This window comes from Lactuca sativa, chromosome 7 (assembly GCF_002870075.4).
Source record: "Lactuca sativa cultivar Salinas chromosome 7, Lsat_Salinas_v11, whole genome shotgun sequence".
Classification (NCBI taxonomy): domain Eukaryota; kingdom Viridiplantae; phylum Streptophyta; class Magnoliopsida; order Asterales; family Asteraceae; genus Lactuca; species Lactuca sativa.
This window is the reverse complement of record NC_056629.2, coordinates 26485078-26504800: the sequence shown is the minus strand read 5'-3', so window position 1 is coordinate 26504800 and position 19723 is coordinate 26485078. Positions and strand designations below refer to the sequence as shown.

The 19723-nt window shown below is 36.1% G+C and overlaps 1 long non-coding RNA gene across 1 annotated transcript; it reads right to left on the bottom strand.

The window, feature by feature from the left end:
* Window positions 1-315: 315 nt before the first annotated feature.
* On the bottom strand, window positions 316-1542 carry LOC122194961 (uncharacterized). Its single transcript, XR_006184836.2, has 2 exons — window positions 924-1542; window positions 316-818 (listed from the first exon to the last, which is right to left on the bottom strand). It is a non-coding gene; the product is annotated as an uncharacterized LOC122194961 (long non-coding RNA).
* Between the last annotated feature and the right edge of the window lie 18181 nt (window positions 1543-19723).

The following is a 19723-nucleotide window of genomic DNA, read 5'->3' as shown; positions in this document are numbered from 1 at the left end:
TGTATTCATCCACAGAGAGAGAGGACCTTTTAAATATTATATATATATATATATATATATAAAGTAAGATAAATCATCATAAATGGTCCCTGTGGTGTGAAATGACGAAAATGCCCCTCAATTAACGGGCAAAAGTTAACGGAGTTAGCAATAAGGACCAATCGTCAAAAGTTTTGAAAACACAGGGACCATCTATGAAGTTTTTAAACCACAGGGACTAAACTTCAGATTTTGGGAAACCACAGGGAGCATTTATGATGTTTTTTCTAACAAATTCATGACAAATGGAAATAGATTATAATTACTAAGAAATGATTACAAATAAAAAAACACCAATAATACATACCAAATCAAACAAATACACACAAATACATACCAATGAAATAATACATGACACATAAAGTATGAATGATATGTACACATACAATCTCTTTGTATCACGAGTAATCCAACCCAACAAAATCTCATCAAAATCATTTTCTTATAGCTTCTAAATAACAAAATCTCTTCAAATTATAGCTTCTAAATCTCATTCAAGGTACACACAATCACCAATCACTTAATTGATTGCCAAAAATTTGAGACTTTCTCTCCTTCAACCAAAACTCCACTCAACTCAAACAATGTACAAGGATTTAAAAAAAATCATCACCCATACGCCTCAATATTTCTTGTCATTCTGCATCAATTCCAGCCAAAGAACAGTTGTTGTTCATACAATTTTTCAGCCAACCAAAAGGGCATCAACACCATTTGTTTCTTCTTCTTCCTTCCCATCAAATTCACACCAGAAAAACCATTGAATCCTTGCCTATCCCCTTATCAAAAATCAAAACCTAAACATCATTGCCTTCAATCAATTCCTGCCCATCAATTTTTATCAAAAAAAAGGGGAGCTGCCGGAGCAGCCCCCGTCCACTCACCTGCAAGCATCAAAAATGAAAAAAGCAACTGCCTCCGAACCCCTTCCCGGAGCTGCAATCACTCAGCGTCCCACCGCTCACACCCTCCTCTTCATCTTCCGTCGAGCAAACCCCACCGAAGGTCCTGTCTTCGCTGCTACCATTGCTTTCGACGCCGGACATCACACCTCGTAGCCGGACAACAAGAGCGCTGCTTCGTTGCTCTTCCCTTCGCCTCTTCGGTCTTGTCAAACTCCGAAGACGATCTCCCTCGTCGCCGATCGATTCTTCTCCTTCGCACCTAGCAGCCGACCGAGAAGAGTGCATCGTCGCTGCTTCTCCCTTCGTTCTTCCACCTCGTTGACCACCGAGGATGCTCCCCCCTCGCAGGAGATGGGTCTGCTATCGTCGTAGATTGGTCCCGCCTTCCCCCCGCTGTTTCGTTCGTTTCCATTTGCTTTCCCTTTACCCGATCGGTTTAAACGATGACAAACGAACTACAAAAAGCCCTAATTTCATTAAATTAGGGACATTAAACAAAAATGGCCCCTCCATGAAAATCCTTTTCATGAAAGCCCATATTTCATATTCAAAGTTAACATTTTAAGTATTTTTATTGATAATTCAAAACATCTACCATTAATATGACCATATTTCATATTTAATATTATATATATATAGACACACACACATATAGGGAAGACCATACGAAAATGCAAATAATTTGCGAAAACGTGAAAACAAGGAAAACTTATGAGATTGTATTACCTCAACCTTATATTTTGGACAAGAATCCATCCAAACTTTGAACTACATGATTATAATTGATGATACATGAGAAATTTATTCATATTAGCAAAACATGTTGTTTTGACATTTTTATTATGAAAACTTGAATTTAAAAATGGTTAAGGACGTGGACAGAGAGAGATAGATAGAGAAAGAGATAGATAGATAGAGAGAGAGAGAGAGAGAGAAACGGTTGTTAAAACCACATTTAAATATATATTACCATAACAACCTCCAATGCAAACTTATTATCTTTAATTTATTGCTAATAAATTTAATTTCTAAAGTATATGTGTTTGATTTTTATAAGGTAAAATCTATTTTCGCATTTTCGTAAAATATTTATGTTTTCGCATGTACCTACTTGTGTGTGTGTGTGTGTGTGTGTATATATATATATATATATATATATATATATATAGAGAGAGAGAGAGAGAGAGAGAGATAGAGAGAGAGAGAGAGATAGGTTCAAATGTTTCAAACAACTATTGTGTGTATAAATGCATCAATAGGAAATTAGGAAAAAATAAATCATTAAGTAAATCATTTAAGGGTATTATAGTAATCTTTGCATAGTTAATTATGGTAGATCAAAAACAATTCCTTATATCACGCAAGAAGCAAAGATAAATATAGAACATTAGCCCTAAATCGATTTCAATCGGCAACCCTGCACTGCGCATCTATCTTCCTCCTCAACTACCGTCTTCACCAACTGTGCTTCACCACCCGTTTATGTTTCTGCTCACCCTCGTTGAGAAGAAGGTGCTCCATCAATTCATAATGGACAAGAGGCTGTCGAACTCCCTGCAAATTTAAGCTAAAAATTAGGGCTTTTTGTTTTTCATTCATCTGTATACCCTGTTCTCCCATCCTCCATCGAAGCATTTTTTTGAAAGAGGATGGCATACGAGTACTCATCTGCTTCCAAGCTTCAATTTGGAGATAGTCGGCTTCCAGGTATGCACTTTATAATCTGTTTTGTCTCCTCAGCCCTATATCATCTCTCGCTTCCCTTCCATTTCCATTTTTTGAAACACAATCCAAGAAACAGACCCACCATGGAAAACGATGCTGACATATGCTTTCAAGAAGTGATTTTGAGGATGGGCTACCTGTTTACCGAATACTACCTAGAAACAGACTCACAAGTTTTCAAATTGGTATGTGATGAATCGACAATTTAAAGACCCCTGGTAAACCTCATGATCCTCGATATTATGCAAGACCAGTTCATGAAGCAGCACGTCAAGATGCTTATGAGGTTGTTGATGAGACTTTATTGAAAACCTATCTGGTTCATCTTCTTTGTTTTTATTTGGTATTGAAAAACTTAAACTTTGATGTTCTCTAAAGATTTTTTTTTTGCTTCCGATTACACTAAGCCTTCAATGGATTTTGGCTCGTTTGATAATAATGCCTAACAAGTGTTTGTTGAAATGCCTAACAAGGTATGCATTATGTCAGAATTACTTTGGTTCAATTTGTGATTTTGAATTCCAATTTTTATTGTCCCTCATTATTGTATATTTGGTTACCCTTTGTGTTTTTTATCTCGTTTAAGGTTACTTGATCGTCATTAAAAAGCTCATAATAGCCATGAATGCAACTTTTGAGATGGAATATTTGCATTCCAAAAAAAACTGTTCATTTTGATCTAAAATGTGACAATTTGTTGGTTTATATGTGTTATCCACAACCACTTGCTTGTACATTGATATCCACGGTAATCTCAAAATACATCTTTGTGTTAACATGATCTTTTCCTGCATTTATATTTCAAATGTTCTGTTTGTTGGGTATATTCTTGATAATACAAATTCTTTAAGAATATTCAAAACCATTCTGCAAGAATAGTTTATTCTGTAAGAATGTTATTGTTGTATTCTGATAGAATTGTAGTTAATTATTTGTATGTTTAATGTGTAGTTGTTAGAAGTGTATCACTACAAATTACTTGGCAATGAATTTCTGGTAGAAATGGCTTGAAGAATGGCTTGAAGACTTGATGGGAAAGGCTTGAAGAAAGAATTAAAGAATGATCACACTCATTGTTTAAGAACGTTGTTATTTTTTTTAAGAATTATACTTGTTATTCTTTGAGAATGTTTGTTATTATTCAATGAATCACAATCATACAATGTAATTATTTGGTATATTATTAGTTCAAGAATCGATTTTGTGTAGTCTTTCAGAATGTATTTACTAGTTTATGGTTAGCATTTTGTCATTCTGACAGAATAAAATCGAAAAATATATTTACTAGTTTATGGTTAAAAATTCTATCATTCTGGCAGAATAAAATAAGATTTTTAATTTTAAATTAACTTAAAATATTCAGATTTTTAAAAATAAAAGAATTAATTATCCCTAAAAATCCGAAAATTTCCTTTTTTAATATAGGTTAATTGACTAAAATTCTCTTATGCTCAAATTTGTGTGATTATATGGTACATGTTATCCTATTCTACTATCATAGACCCTCAGATCATGAACATTGATTATATTCCATCAAATGGTCCGGATCTGTGCATTATGACACACAATAGTTACTAGAAACAAAATAACCTAACCCTAAAGTAATCCAATTCCACCATATTCCAATGTTTGGTTCAACTTTTTATGATGAAATTGAAATCTTAAATGAAAAAAATTCCAACAAATAGGGGAAAACACTTTCCTTCAAGAACATGATGAAATTAATTTCTTATTATGAAGGAAAGTGGTATTACCTTATCAGCCTTTTTTTTATTTTACAACATAACCTCTACCACCATCGCCCACCACCACCTACCATGTAACATCGTAATTTTTTATCCAATTTTTTTTAAACATTAGTTGATGGAATATTACAACGAAAGTCTCTTCATTAGTTTATTTGAAAAAACTTACCTGAGTATTAAGTCAACCACTTTCAAAAGTACCCAAAATTCATCAAACCAATACCATCAAGTTTTCAAAACAAAAGTAATTAAAATCTCAACGAGAAGTGAAATGGTATCATCATTAACAATAAACTAATGTAACTACCCCAAAAGGTCAACATCCTCTCCAAGGCATAATATCATGCAACTTGTTCCAATGCAATGCAAATAATAAGCAAAGAAACAAATGTCAGCATAAGCTAAGTGAGTCAATCATTGTACAATGTTATAAAACACACATATCCCAAAAGCTAAGTGAGTCAATCATTGTACAATGTTATAGAAGACACATATCTCAAATGGGTTAAGCAACATCATAGTTACATGTAATCAAAAACTCACATAGCATGACATGACATCATATACATCACTTAACCAACACAATTATGCTCAATTATTATTTTTCTTCTTTTAGAGCTTTTATAATTCGTTACTATTTTTTATTCATCTTTATAACTAATTACTACTTCATTCATCACTATAATATTATGGAATAAAATTAACCTTATTTTTCATCTTTAATATTTATCCTCCGCTTGTTACCTTTGTAATTGTTACAATAATACTTTCTATTTATGGGTATAAATATTCGTCTATAACCCAAGCCAAGTATCACATTCACTACTAACGTGACCGACATGACCCAATGCACTGGGTGAGGCGTGAATCTTACACATAACATTGCTCCCGGTTCATTGTGTTTGCTACTCCGATGTTTCATATACAAGTACATGCATTATCGTTTAGAATTGGTACGGGTGGTGCCAATTCCAACGTGTTACACCTTCCGAATCCCACATGATGTTTATGTTGGCCACCACCACTTTTCCAACATCACTCCAATCCACCCACCGCGAGGACCATGTCCCGAGTGATTGTCTAGAAAAACCACTCGATGCCTCTACTGGCTTAAGCTCTTATCCTATAGGTACCTTTCAACCCACTAGACCATCAAATAATTCGGATAGGATACACACCTATGTTGAGGTTGCTACCTTTCGTCGCACTAGTGTATTCTCCTTTTAATTAATTTATTATTAACTCATATTTTAAGGAATTACACATTTAACCTCCCTAAGTAATCATGCATATTTATTAACAGCTTTTACTAACATATTACTTCACAAGTTCTTCTTATGTAAACATGCAAACTATTAATTACAAGTTATAACATTTTACATCACATCTAATTTTCATGCACATATCATCTTTATGGATATCACCTCACTAGCATTCTTTGTCCTAAATCATCACAGACAAATATTTCCAAAAAAATCATGGTATACATGCATCACATAAAATCAACACAAAACACTTTTTCTATCATGGTGATTTTCACCTTGGTTAGAAACAACATTAGGTCCTCGGAAAAATCAGGGACAAACTAGACTCAAAATTTAAACTTTGAGCTTTTACGGATCTTAAATCTGACTTCTAATTATTTTTCTAGATTTTTTACAAAACAAGAGAAGAATATTCATTTTCCTATAATTCCCAATTTTGAGTTTAAGGGTTAGTTGACATCTTAACCCATTAAGCCATAACCAAAAATGACTATAAAGATGAAAATTGAGTTCTTAACAGTAACAACATGTTATGGAGTCAAAAGGACAATTTCAACTTCAAACCAAGACTCAAAGTACAATGCTTTTAGGGGGAAACAAAGTATATTGCCAAAAGAGAAAACACCACATGAGGTTTAAGTTTCCTTCAATATTAATCCACATATAAAGGCATTCAGGGAAAGTTTTGAGAGACTTTTGGATGGTTCAAAACATGGCATTTATTCAAAAAAAAAATTATATAAACTTACAAGAATTGAGATAGAAATAAACATGAATTCTAGCAACAACAAAGAAGGGAATGATTCCAAAACTTTGAGCAATTCATGTACATGAACAATAACACTCTTGAGGGTGTTCATAACAAGATTTTGATATCAATAAACCATCAAAATACACCCAATAATCTGGAGTTTAATCACATGGAACCTCAAAGATTGTAAAGAGGAAGAAGCATGACCAATTTCACTAATTAGAAAGCAATTCAAACATGTTTTTCATAAATTCTCAAGTAACTGAGATATAGCCATGAGAGGAATAAGAAGTAAAGAGTTTTACCAAGATTGGGATTGATTTCACAGCTCCAAAAAGCCTTCAAGGATTGACAATTGCAGCCCTACTTCGCCCCCATCTCTTCTCGGTACGTTCTTCCCCTCCCCACACCAAAATAGCCCTTTTTGTTCTAACATGCGACGCAACTCACAAGGGGCAGCCAATGATCGATCAATTTTTTTGTTTGTTCCTTCCAACTAATTAACACATAAAACAAGGGATAGAGGCTTGATTTGGATTGATCATCCCACAATTAAGCTGGAAGAAAAAAAAGGGGCCAAATAAAAACAAATGAAGCTCATCAAAACCTCATTCACGTCAACTGTAATTTATGGATGATTTAACTTATTTTTTGCAACTTAGTCCCTCCATTATCATGATTACATTCCAAACACCCCTAACCTTAGGTAAGATAAAATTTTAAGTTACTTTATATGTTTCTATAAATGAAAAAAAAAACAAAAACTATTCTAGACTAACAGTCATCGTGACTCAATACATTAAATCCAACAATTTTATATGGAATAAAAAAGGGTGAATGTCATATTTGTTCATTGAACTTTCGTCATTTATTCTAATTGGTCATGTATGTTTTTTTTTTGGGTTTTCTAAGGACCTAAGCTTTATTTTGACCTATTATTTGGGCCACTCAACCCATTAGAGCCAGTTTAAGTCAACCTTCCACCATCTCACATCAAATTTTAGAGGACCTTTCTCCTTTCCTCTACACTCTACGAAAATTACCATCAAGAAAGCTCATTTATATTCATTCAACCATCTCTACAAGTCTTTAAGATATCACTACAAGAAAAAGACCCTTTTACGACGCGCAAACCATGACACTCATTGATTTATGTTACGTAAAAGAGAGTGACATTAACAAAGTGTCATCTCTTCAAAAAATTTAAGGATTTACGTCACGCATTATTGCGTGCCCTTAAATTAATGTCTCATGTAAAAAATTAAAAAACACGGAGGGCACTTTATCTAAAATGTGCATCCTCTATGAATGTCGTTTTATATTTTTTTTAAGAAACGCGCGTCTCCTAAGAGGGAAAATGAAATCCCCAAAATTTTTAAACCCCACCTTCTTCTCCCTCGTCTCCACCCCTCACCCACATCCACTGCCTCCAATCCTCGTTGCCTCTTCTAGCCTCAGACTGCTGCGATGCATCTTCCTTCTCGAAGAACTACCAAGAACCCTAATAGACTTGGGACAAATTTTTGATCATTCCTCCACGATCAACTGAATCGATCGAACCTACCAACACCTTATCTCCTACTAATACTCTCCTATTAATCTTCTTCAACAAATTCCCCCCCCCCACACACACACAAAAAAACTCAACTCCAAGTCCTCCTCTTCCTCCGAAGGCGAGGATTTCCCCGATTCAACCACCACACACATAAAACTAGCTTGAACGGAGGCGACTTTTCCGATGGCTTGGTCCGAAGAGAGATGGAGCTTATCGGTGGAGGTGAGAGATGGTGATATCACTCCTTATAAAGGCTTTCTCAAAAATCGTTTTTTCTTCACTTTTCTTCTTACATTCTCCAATCTTCTTCAAATAAGTCTCCCCGCATTTCCTCATCTTCTACAAAACCCTTTTTGTGTTTTGATCTTTATACAAACATGGATACCTAAGATCAGAGCAAAATCGCCACCTCTTCAGGTTTTTTCTTCGTTAATTTATGAAATAGTTATTATATTTCTTATTTTGAATTGAATTACTGTTATGAAAATGACATATTTTAATGGTGGTTTGCTATTTTACTTCGATTTTGCAGGGCATATTTTCCATAGATGTGGATGGCCGTTTCAAAAGTCACACCCTAGTTCTAAACATAGGCGAGCACATAAGAAAATTTGTGGAACCATTGAAGGGTATCCTAAGCTAATTGATTCAGAAGTTGTTTCAGACGACGACGCACCGGTTTCTAGAAATCGGAGGAGGGACTGAGAGAATTTGTCGCTTCCTTCGGTTTCTCTTTTGATTCTGGTAATGCTAATATTCAGTTTCTCCTTCTTTAGAATTCTTTTTCACAGATTTGTTCCCATCTGATTTTATGATTTCGGATTTCTCCCTATGATTTTGAGTTCAGATTGAGATTTAGAATTCTCAATCTTCGGTTTCTCTTTCAGAAGCTTTGTAATCCTATGATGGTTGCTAGAGGTGTTTTGTTATGGTTATTTGATATGTGTTCTAGAAAGAAAGGGATTTGAGAAGTGCACTACATGTGTTCGATGAAATGCTTGAGAGAGCATTGGCTATTGGATAGGCCCATTTGCACCTCCAGGACTGAAGTTAGAAGGAATGATGGCATTGGTGCTAAGATGCATTTGATGGAATATGAGAGAGAAAGGGATCCACAACTATTTATTCCACTTGGAAAGATTATCAGGTAATTTGATTTCCTCATTTTTCCCTTTTCACATATAGGCTACTGCTTTGGAGATGTACTTGATAACCGGTATGAAGTTCTAGCAGCACATGGTAAATGTGTTTTTTTCAACAATTGTTCGTGAAAAAGATCTGAAAGCCAGAGCCACTGATCTAGGAGAAGTGGCAATAAAAATCATATGCAACATTGATAAAATGCAAGCAATTTGACTTTGGTCAATCAGTCAATGAGTATGCAGAAATTATGGTTTTGTGAACTAATGTATAAAACTGGATTGGAAGAAATGGTGATACTGAAGAAGTAAAGAAGTTTGGTCATAATATTGGTCTTAAACTAAGTGCTTTCTATGTTGTTTATATTACATTTGCATGTGTTTTTTTTTGAAATATTCAATTATGAAACATTTTATTTTAATGCATATCAATACCCATATGAAAATGTTGATCTATTTTCTAATAATTGGGGTTATGTTTTGGTTATAGGTGTTGTATGTATCAATCTGATGGCTTAACACAATCAGATAATGCATTGGATGGGGAATAGTAGAGTCAATTGGGGTTAAATCTACTTAATATATTCTAATAAGTAATACAATCAGATAAAGCATTGAAAGGCATTATCATCCCAACAATGACAGAAGGTTAGTCATTCAATTGTTTTGTTATGTATAGATTGTCTTTTTTTTAACACACAGTGTAAGATGGTTATTTGTATTATGTTCGCCAAGTGTTAGATATAATGCCAATGTCAATTTCTTCATTGGAAATATTGAACATATTATGTATTCTGTAAGAATATGTTGTAAAAAAATTGCAACATATATGACTGTTTTGCCCCTGCTCAGAAAACTAATTTTAACTTTAAGAACTGATAATCAAATGTTTTTCCCCAGTTTTGCCATCAACAAGAAAAGTCTACCCACAATGCTTGAAGGCCTTTCATTCTATTCCTAAGATTCAAAGCAAACTTGGTGGTGAGGTTAACCAGACCATGTTTTGGCTTTGCATTTGCTAATATGATTGTCACTCCTAATAAGTTGGGACTGTTCATGCAATTTGACTAGAGAAAAGTTCTTTTCTTTCCACCCATCAAAATTTCAAGATTCTTTTTATTGAGTTTTTTTTCTAACTTTTCATCCAAACCATAACGGTTCTATAAGATTGATTTTTTTACCCCAAGACTGGTCATAATCCTAACCATTTTTGTTACGATTTGACCCTTTTGTTTACAGATGAGTTCTTGGATCTCACTTAAATATGGTTCGTTGATGACTATTCTCAACCCTTTTGATTTAAATGTTCTTATATTTCGTTTTTTACGTTTTTAATGATTTATAACAGGCTAGATGAAAAGCTTAAGTACATCTTAATTTCATGTTCTTTTTCCAACAAATGAAAATTTCAAATAAAATGCTTCAGACTGAACAACTAATTTCAAAAATTTGGGTCTTTTTCTTTTGACACAATGCATTATAAGGGTGCAGATTAAACAAATGAGCTCAAATTAGGATAACATGGTTCTAATAAGATGGTTATTGTGCGTAATCCTTCAAATAGATCAATTTTGGAATTCAATAATTGCATGATCTTACTTTCACGTTGAATATTAAATACTTTCTCAATTGTCATTACTAAATAGTATTAACTTTACTTTCTCAGACAACATTTTTGTTGGAGTTATTCCAAAATAGATATGTGAGCTTAACATATGTGTATTGACTACAACTTTCATTTCCCTGTATTCAAAAATACGTATAATTTTGACTTTTAAAACCCTTTGTCAGTAATTCTAAATTTTGTTTAGATTTAATGTTCTAATTTTTGGGAATTAAGCCAAAAATAACATGCTACTTTTATTTTGAAAAATATTACGTTTTGTTTGTATCTTTAAGACAAAAATAGCATGCTATTTTCATTTATAAACCAAAAAAGCATGTAACTTTCGTTTTAAGCCAAATAAAATATGCAACTTTTTCATTTTTAAGCAAAAATAGAACACTGAATAGTAAAATGGGTTTTGGAAAGACTGATGCGTATTTATTTCCTGCCATTGTGTATCTTAATGCTCAACTAATCTTATGTATGCATGTTCTTTTTTTTTTTACTAAAGTTTATGATTTTTCAACACCCATTTTATTGTTTTTCAGCCTAAATATATTTCATCTATTGCAGTTCATGGATATTGACCAATGATGTAATTCATAAAGTCATTTTTGCAACAGTTAAAATAAAAGAACATGAAAAACATGGTTGTGGTTGACATGTAGGAGATCTTCCAAGTTGAATGGGATCCAGACCATAAAATTTTGATCGTCTCTTCTGTTGATGACAAAAGGCTGGATAAAGGGTATGATGGAGTTTTTGATCAATCATTCTCATCCTGTCCATATTCAAAACCCTAAATAAGCTATGGATTAAGTGTATGAATGGAGTTTTTGATCAAGATGAAGGTCATGAATGCCATGAATTTTTGGATGAAGTCCATGAATGTTTGATCTGGATCGCTGGTGTTGCTGATGCAAATATTCTGGATATGCATTTAAAAAGGATTAGAGAATGTGAAATTGTTGTACCTTTTGTAAAGAGAAGGGAGGTGGGATGTTAGTCAGAACTGGGAAGACATCTTGTCTCTCGGTGAACAACAAAGATTAGGCATGGTGAGCTTCCACCACATCATTATCATATGTATTAATTACTACGGCTATTGTATTCTGTTTTTTTTGTTTATTTGTTGTTTTCAAGGCTCACTTATTCTTTCACAAGCCTCGGTTTGGCGTCCTAGATGAATGCACCAAGTAAGCTAAGTTATCCTCATGTTTATCAAGAATTTCAATTAATGCCATATCCTGTTTGTTTCAGTGCTACAAGTGTGGACGTTGAAGAGTACCTTTATCGGCTTGCACGTGACATGGGCATCATAGTTATTACATCTTCACAGGTACCTACCTACCTACGCATCTTAATTCTTAACTCACTACTCTCATTTTTATTCACAAAAAAGTTACCCTTTTAATCGCTTTTCTTGCTACCTCCCTGCTTCTCAGCGTCCTGCATTAATACCATTCCACTCATTAATTAATTTAAATAATATATATAACCAAAACCGAAAAAAGTAAAATTGTGGGCTTTGTCATCGAACCAATTTCCACGGATATGCTGGTTTAGTTTAAAAGAATTTGAAAATGACCATTTTGCCCTTATATATATTTGGCACGTGGCTAACCTTGTGGGCTTTGTCATCGGACCATCAGACTTAAGTTGGCGAAAATCTATATTTCTTCAGATAGAAGGTTTCTATTTCTATTTCTGTTTTCCCCAAATTTTTGCACATATCTACTCTGGAGTTGATAAAATCAAATTTTGTATTCTTTTTCTAGGACTACCCACTCTTTTTGGCTTGCTTGTAACATTTTATGTGGGAACGAAGGTAAAAAAAACCATCAGTATTCTACACCCTCAAAGGCCCACCATTCTTTTTAGCGTTTGATTTCGGGCAAAATTGTAATTTTTTGATAGAATTCAAGTGGTACCCTGCTGCTGCTGCTGCCATGTTTCCAGCTTATTATGAGTTCATACCGGTTACTTTTCCCTTTTGGGGTGGGCCCGCACCAGCAGCTAAAACAGAGTCTCATCAGTTTCTTAAACCCACAACAGTCCACTCCAATACCCCCATCAATTTGGATCAGCTTGTAGGTTTATCCAAACTCAGTTTAGGGGACTCAATCGGTGACAAGCCATAGCCGTCAGCAGCACGTTCCTTTTTTATCCGACTTCACTGGGTAATGTAGTTTCATATACTTCATAGAATGTTTGTATTAGATTTAGTGTATATGGTTACATACTTATATTTTTGTGTTTTTCTCGTTTAAGCCATAAAATTTTACTATTTTGGTTTTATTTCCAGCCATTGACCATATATCAATCAATGCAAATTGCTTCTGTGAACAGTTGATCCTTGAAACTACTGATGAACTATGCATACAATACCTAGGTATTTTTATCACTTTTAAAACCTTATTAGCTTGTTGCATATAGATTTTTTTGGACATGCTATTCCACATGCATATAGAGTTTATTGGTAGGTTCTAGTAACAATCAGAATATTGACACCATTATATGTAGTCTGTATTTAAATAGTGATTTGTATGATCTTGTAGGACCTAGATACATTCATTACAGCTATTGTTGTGAGTATTGCCTTCTCTTTCATTCCTGCTTCGTTAGTTGTTGCTATTATGAAGGTAGGCCACTCTCCAGATGTATTTTTCACATAATTGACAAGGAGCTGTTGTATTTATTCATACTAGGCTTAGAGCAATGATTGCAAGAGATGAGTTCAGAAGAAGAAGAAACAAGGCTGCAACTATAGTTCAGGTAGTATGGATGAATTATGTTTGTAAAGTATTTAAGAAAATGATTAGAAACAAGGGTGAATTTGTACAGATTAGTTAGCTACTTGCAGGTTGATCTTGAATAAGCGAAGGGGCAATGGATTGTATTTTTTGTATCTAATTCGTTTGTAAATTTTTGTTAGAACTTCTATTGATTTGTTTTATATTTATATGGAATGATTATTTGTATGACATTAAATTTATGCAATGGATTCTATTTTTTGTATATGATATTTTATTTTCAATTATGAAACAGTAAATACAAATTTAATTTGAAAATAAGTAAATCTATAAATAATTTTTTTTCAACATTTCAAATTATGATACGCAAAAATATGTGTCATCTTCATTTATGACATGGCCTTTCTTGACAGGGGCTTTCTTGATACGCATTGCGTGTCATTAACATCCGTGTCGTAAGGTTACGACACGCGAATGCGTGTCGTCTTCCTTTATGACAGGGCCTTCCTTGATACGCATTGCGTGTCGTAAACGCGCGTCGTAATTACGTGTCGTAAATGAGCGTCGTAAATGCGCGTCGTCTATAGACGACACGCAAAAGCGCGTCGTCTCTCTTTATGACAGGGCCTTCCTTGACGCGCATTTGCACGTCGTCTGAGCCTTTTACGAAGCACAATGAGCGTCGTAAAAGACTGTTTTTCTAGTAGTGTATGCTGCAGAAAGGAAATTTCTGGAAGCGTTTCATCTCACCACCATCACCATGGTCTCAATAAGGTGCAACGAAGAAACCTAAAATACCGACTGCATTTTCTATCAGACCTGGTTATATTCCACTGCCTTTTTTTTTTTATCAATTAATCATTTCGGGATAAAAAAGAAATAGGCCTTAGGTAAAAAAAAATAGTCGGTGCGGGTTTCTTTTTTTAGACAAACAATATTTCTTTTTTTTTCTTCGACCTTTGTATTGTAAAAAATTAAAAAAATGATATGATTCAACCTCAGACCCATTTGAATGTAGCAGATAACAATAGGGATCGAGAATTGCGATTTTTTTACTGGGGATTCCAAATTTCTCTAGTTTGCATTTCTTTTGTTGTTGGGATCGCTTTTGCTTCATTGTCATGGTCTCCAACTTCCAGCCACACAACAGGATTTGAAACGATTTCAAGGGATTCTCTAACGTTCCAAAAACCATAGTAAAAATTTTTATTTTTAAAACCATTTAATAACCCATAAGTCTTACAAAATATTGTTTTCAAAAGTCATAACCATAAATCAGAATATCCCAAAATCATTTGCTAATAAAATATCCAAGGATGATGTGTACGATCACGCCTATGCCATGGCCCAATCATCTGATGTACCTGAAACCATGAAACCAAATTGTATGCTAAAGCTTAGTGAGTTCCCCCAAAGTACCAAAAAAATATACATGTTACATGTTGGGTCCACAATCTCTCGACTGGATTTCCTGGCCCACAATCTCCCAATTGGATTGTCACTTTAGCCCACAATCTCCTGATTGGATTGCCACTTACCCACAACCTCCCGATTGGATTGCCACTCTAGCCCACAATCTCCTGATTGGATTGCCACTGGCCTATAATCTCATGATTGGATTGCACGGATTTGTTAGCCGACAACACAAAGGAGTATAACCTCAACCCACCCACACTATTTCGACATATATAACATATAAACATATAACTAGCAAGTATAGGTACTCATAAAGATGTACCAATCTAACATATAATCAGCATAACATCATATTATATACCAAGATACATAACCTAGTAGGTCGACATTAATGCCTTCGACCCACAAGTACACTGAGGAGAAACTCACCCGAACTACTTGACAGAAGCCCAACAGCTGCCTTAACATCAGAATAGTCAACCCAAGCTTCCTAAAACCAAACAGAGACCATCCCTTAGTTAAATACTCAATTCTACCTAATTTTGACCAAAAGTCAACCATTCAAAAAGTCAACGGTCAAAGTCATATTGTAACCATTCCTTGGTCACATCATGAGAATGAAACCACCAAACAATTGTGATTCATGACACCGTCACGTCGTGACATATCCTATGCCACCTCGTAAATTCTAGCCAAAAGGCCAAAAGCTTTATTAAGTGCTTAATCTGTTCAGCCAAGGCCCATAACATCAGATCTAGTTCCTAAATTGCATCATAATGGATAAAGTTTCCAACTTTATCCATTAGGATAGTCCAAACAACCAAGATCTAGTCTTTAAGTCCACTGGACCCAAGAAGGCATCTTTCTTAGCTAAATCCGTTAAGTCTAAGTCTCCAAGCTTCAGATCTGAATCAACATGATGTTTAGATGGATAAAGTTTCCAACTTTATACATAACAATTCCACAATCATTTAACATCTAAACTTTAATACACCATAATGGCCTAAAGGACCAAGATAACTTGCATGGCTACAAGGGAAGGAAAAATATCATAACTTTCCTAATCTAAGAGGTCCAAGAAAACATTCTAAACTGATCAAAAGGTGTTGGAGTCCAGATCTGAAACATAAAATGTTATTGGGACCTTGGAGAGTAATAAAGTTGCAAACTTTATTCCTAACTCTCACTTAAACCTCATTAAAATGGACCAAACACCAAATACACTTAGATACAAAGTTGAAATTCAATAAATCTTGGAACTTTATAACCTAGAAAGGTCTAGAAGGTAGATGGAAGTTGAGATCTTCAATTGTCAAGCTTCAAGGATCAATCTTGCATGAAACAATTGCTCTAAAAACTCTAAAAATGGATGAGAAAGGAGACCAGAGGCTTAAATCTTGAAAATTGAGGCTAGTGTTTCTCCCAAGAGGTTCTAGATATGATGGAGGCTAAGAAAATACCCTAAAACATGATTCCTTACCATTAAATACCTTGAAAACCCTAAAGATTTTGTGGGCTTTGGGCTGCATAGTTCTCATGTCGTGAGATTATATTCTCAACTCATGAGGACTCGCACGTCGTGAGAATTACTTCTCACCCCGTGAGAACGGGTTTTCACTCAGTTTCACTCCAACTTCAAACAGTCATAACTTCTTCATTTCAACATCACTTTCGACATTCTTTATATGCATGGAAAGGTATTGATGTAACTTTCCAAAAATAACACCAAAACTTTTCATTTTTAAATTAATAAAAGTGTAATCCAAAACAGCATCATGAAACCAAGACAGAAAATCACAAAATGCGGAATAAGGTGGTGTATGCTCTGTAATCATCTCGGGCTCTTCCTTTTCGAACCAGAAGTACCTGAAACATAAACTAAAATCCGTATGCACAAATCTTAGTGAGTTCCCCAAAGTACCACATACCATACATAATGAGCCCCGCCCGTCATCGGGCCCCGCCGAACATTGGGCCTCGCCCGGTATCGAGTCTCGCTCAGTATATAGATCTGTCAGTCATTAGGTGTAACACCCAAAAATTCAAGCCAAATTAAAACTTTTTAATGCATTTAAAAACCATTGAGTTATTACAGTTTGTTTTCAAAATAGTTTAAACATTAGAGTATTCCCAAAACCAATTCATAAAACCATGAAATAGGAGGAGCTGTACGATCACGCCTTTGCCTTCCTGCGATTATCTGATGTACCTGAAACACAATCAACAACTGTAAGCCCGAAGCTTAGTGAGTTACCCCCAAAATACCAACGTCATACAAATGTAACCATATCATTCGGATGACCCCACAAGACCCAATGCATCAAAGCCTAAAGGAATGGCCCATCTGAGGCCCAAATGATGCGAAGCACAACATACTGAGTACGCGGGGCGTACTCAGCACGTACGCATAATGTACCCGCTTAAGGGCTTGTACGCTCAGCGTAGCTGCTTGTATGCCTAACATACTCACTCATTCAACCCAAACTCTAGATAAGTGCTTAATGCTTAAGATCAAACACCCAAACCACAAATCTAAGCCTTAATAAGCTTCTAGAACCATAAAGTCACTGACTTGGTGACTTTGCATGCCCTAAAGAACCCAACTTCAAGATATAGCACTTTACTTCCACTTAATGAACATAATCTCATGCATGGGTGAATCTAAACCCTAAAGGTGCCAACTTTATGGACCTTGAACCTCAGAAACACCAAGAGTGGCAACTTAAAGCTCGTGGAGTGGTATCAAACCACTAGATCTCCTGCATGGGGTCAAAAAGGGAACAAATTGCATATATAATAGATCTAGGCCATAAATGATCAAGTTCATAGCTTTTTACGTCAAACAAGCTGAAAATGGTGTAGTGAATTAGGATCCACAAGCTCTTCCTTCATCAACAACCTTGCACCAAGCATCCACTTCTTGAATATGGACCAAAACACACCAAAATGGACACAATGAGCTCAAAATACAACAATCGAGGCTAAGGAACGATTTCTAGGGTTTTGAAGGCTTAGGGGCAGGTAAAGAGGCCAACCATAATGACTTAAGGTGTTTATATAGGGTGCATCACCCTAGATTAGGGTTTCATTACATCATATGTATGTCGCGCGTACATGGATGTACGCCCCGCTTACATGCCCGGAGTCCCGTCCCAACCTCGCATTATTAGGCTAAGTGGACTAAGTGGTACGCCCCGCATACTCGCTTTACAGCTTGTACGCTAAGCGTACTGAGTGGTACGCCACGCTTACTGCCCAAGGGCCAAAATGCAAACTTTTCAATAACAAGGGCAAAATAAGAACTATACCTAGATTAAAGTGTTACAATTCTCCCCCACTTGAATCAGACTTCATCCTTGAAATCCGCTGCCTCGAATAACTCCGGATAGTGCTCCCTCATCTCATCCTTAGGTTCCCAAGTCCACTCGAAACACTTGCGGTGTTGCCATTGCACCTTCACCACCTCGACAACCTTGTTCCTCAAGTTTTTTTTTCTTCCGATCTAGAATCGCCACCGGTCTCTAAATATAATTTAGGCGTTCATACACCTGAATATCCTCCAAAGGCACCACCGCAGAATCATCAACTAAGCACTTCCACAGCTGAGAGATGTGGATCGTGCTATGAATCTGACTAAGCTCATCTGGAAGACCCAAGCGATAAGCAACCCGGACCACCCGAGCCAAAACCTTGAAAGGTCAAATATACCTGGGGCCCAGCTTACCCCGCTTCCTGAACCGGATGACACCTTTACAAGGTGGCACCTTCAGAAGAACCATATCTCCCACCTGGAAATCTATGTCTGACCAGTGCCTATCAGCATAACTCTTCTGCCAACTCTGAGCTATCTGGAGCCCGCTCCAAACCTGTTGAATCAGCTTAGTGGTCTTGAGTACCACCTCGGTACTCCCCATAACCCGCTAACGGACCTCGCCCCAACAAATCGGGGTCCTACACTTCCTCATGTAGAGCATATCAAAAGGAGGTTGATCATTACAAGCGCGATAACTATTGTTATATGAGAATTCCGCTAACAAAAGATATGTATCCCAACTCCCACCGAAATCCAAAACGCATGCCCGCAACATATCCTCAAGAGTCTGAATAGTCTGATCACTCTGACCATCAGTCTGCGGATGAGATTTTGTACTGAAATGGAGACGAGTGCCCAACTCGTCATGAAACCTCTTCCAAAACCTGGAAGTAAATCAGAAATCCCTGTCAGAAACCACTGATACCGGCACCCCATGACATTCCACCACCTATTTGATATAAACCTCAACCAATTTCTCTACAGAAATACTCTCCTGAACCGGAATGAACTGCATGCTCTTGGTCAAACGATTCACGATGACCCATATCGAACCCACTCCACGCGTAGTCCTGGGAAGCATCGTGATAAAATCCATGGTGATTTCTTCCTATTTCCATACGAGAATCTCCAATGGTTGCACCTTGTCGTGAGGACCCTGATGCTCGGCATTGGCTTTGCTGCAAGTCAAGCACCGCTCCACGTACCATGCCACATCCTGCTTCGTGGAGGGCCACCAATAATCAGGACAAAGATCTCTATACATCTTCGTCGCCCCCGGGATGAATGGAGAACCTCGAATTGTGAGCCTCCTCCATCAGAATCTGGCGTACACTGCCCCAATATGGAACTCAAACTCGCTGATGCAAAGTTGACAACCCACGACTATCATAATCGAAGAAAGCCGCTTGACCTACAATGTGCTTGCTCTTTCGGTGCTCTTCCTTTGTAGCCTCAGTCTGTGCCTCACGAATCTGATCCAACAAAGGAGTAATCACAGTCATCCTCAGACA